We start from the raw sequence: 2435 nt of genomic DNA on the forward strand, positions 1-2435 counted from the left end.
GGTTGGTTTCAGCGAAGAAAAAGAGCGAGAAGAGAGAGAAAGAGAGGTTGAAGTACTAATCATGCATTATTGCAATACTTAACATGTGAAGCAGTAGACGTCCTGAATAATGAGGATGGCGTAAAACGGCGCGGATGCTGGTGAGGGGAATTTATTCCAACCATTAAGGAAATGCCGATTAAACTCATTTGTTGAAAACCCGATTAAAAGGTAACCACTAAAAACTAGAACCCCGATTAACTAACGATTATTCATGGATTTTGCACACGTAAAGCTCTTAATTACCAATTATCGAACACTATAAATATGGCCACATATGCATGTCCTGCATGTTGTGTATTAACCATATGCTATTGTTGAATGGAATGGTAATGACACACCAAGGTCATAAACTCATACTTGCATAGGAAAGAGAATAAGTCAACTCTATATTAGATCATGATAATCTTTTTAAAAGTAGTTTAGGCTGCAATGTATAGAACCCTTAATTTAGCCAATCACATATTCGTAGCATTGTTTTCCATACCTTCAACCACCATCTCCTTCCCCTCTCTCTATATGACCTTCAAATAGATCTCCATCCGAGAGCAAAAATACGTCTTCCATTTGATGCTGCACACATGAAGTAACAAGGAGTTGATCATGAGAAACAGAAATATATAATAAGTTTAGGGGCATCATCTATAATAAGATAACAAATCAATTATGCAACAATAAAATTATTTTTGATGAAGTCTTACCTCCTCAGCAGTCTTCTGCTTGTGAATGTGGTCGTTCTCAAACAAAATTATTAATGATTCAGGATCCAGGGAACTGTGGTACGCAAAGCATCAACCAGTTTCTGTAGATTTGTTCTTCTTTTGATCCTGAAGAAAACTTCACTTTCATCCTACAAGTGGAAAGATAAAAATCACAAGAATAGAAATTGCAAGAAAAAGCATGATGCTAGATTGGCCCAAGAGATTTGACATTATTAATGGAATTGCTCAGGGGCTCCTCTATCTTCATCATGTAGGCCTTTTAGGCGCGCAGCGTAACCTGGCAGGTAGGCCGAGCATGCCAGTTGCAGTTGTAATGTTGAGTGGGGAAGGGTCATTGCCTCAACCTCAAAAACCTGGTTTTTATAGTGAAAGGGTTCTCAATGAACTGGAAGTCGATCCTTCTTCTAAAGCATTTTCAGCTAATGAAGTCACAGTCCTTTTATACTAATGGAGGCTCGATAAACGATATTTCATGTTGGTGTGTTAATCTAGTACTTTTGAAGTCAGTTTGAAAAGTTAAACATAATTAAGAGATTCCCAACCTATGCGTTAGCAAATGCACCCTCTAATTTTTTTTATTTTTTTTAGAGAATTCCTAGAGTACCATATAAAGAAATGAGAATATATATATATATATATATATAACAGTTAAATGTTAAATCTCTCGATTTATTATTTGCATTAACACGTCCTATCGAGTAATGGTTAAATTAACTTACTTCATGCTTTATTTGGTTTTCATCTTATTAAGGTAAAAATTGTTACCCCAGCCAACAATCACAGAGAGATGGGAAAAAAGCACCGTAACTCCATGCCAAAAATTATTAACCCTTGGCCTTGCTTTGCCTTCCATTACACGAGGAGATAGTGTGTATTCATAACAATTGGTCTGTTGAATTATTGATCAAGTATTAAATTTGCCGATTGGCAACTTCCCTTTTTATTTTTCTCTTTAATTTCCAAGTACAACGTCAACTTGTTTTTTTTAAATTCCTTTTTTATAGTACAAGCAATGGTCTAAAGGGGAAGGGGATTTCTCTCACACATACACACAACTATGATGTTGTGGTTCGAATATGAGACATTTGGTTTGCAAGTCATTTCCTTTTTCACTGAGCTAGACCCCGTTGACTTGTATAATAAATAGTAGATAGCACTACCAAAAAAAAGTGGCAATAGCTACCACTTAGTCACCAATTTATCTTCCCATAGTGACGGTTGCTAAAGGCTTCAGTCACTCAAAAAAGCAAAAAAGGTGAGCAAAAGCCTTCTTAGTCGCAAAAAAAAGTGACTAAAGCCTCAAATAACCCCCACAACAGTCACCAAAATTAGTGACTACATGGTGACTGTTGCCACTTTTTTTTGTAGTGATATACATATGATTTTCTGCATTTGTTTATAAATGCAAACTACCATTAAACTCATGTACTAAAGCATAAAACTGCACACGTCTTTATGGGAAGATATTTTCATACCTAAGCTACTGTTGGCCTTCACAATATGGACATTTTGCTCCCTCTTCCACCCAATCCAAGAACTGCTGTCATTTAACAAAATAATTAAAACTTCATCCTGGATTGATAATGCTCGAAAATGAGAATATTAATATCTCTGTTTGAAACCTTCGTGTTAATATTTAAAGAGTATAGCCGGGCGGCTATATTATTAAAATAT

Source organism: Prunus persica, chromosome G3 (genome assembly GCF_000346465.2).
Source record: "Prunus persica cultivar Lovell chromosome G3, Prunus_persica_NCBIv2, whole genome shotgun sequence".
In the NCBI taxonomy this organism is placed as follows: domain Eukaryota; kingdom Viridiplantae; phylum Streptophyta; class Magnoliopsida; order Rosales; family Rosaceae; genus Prunus; species Prunus persica.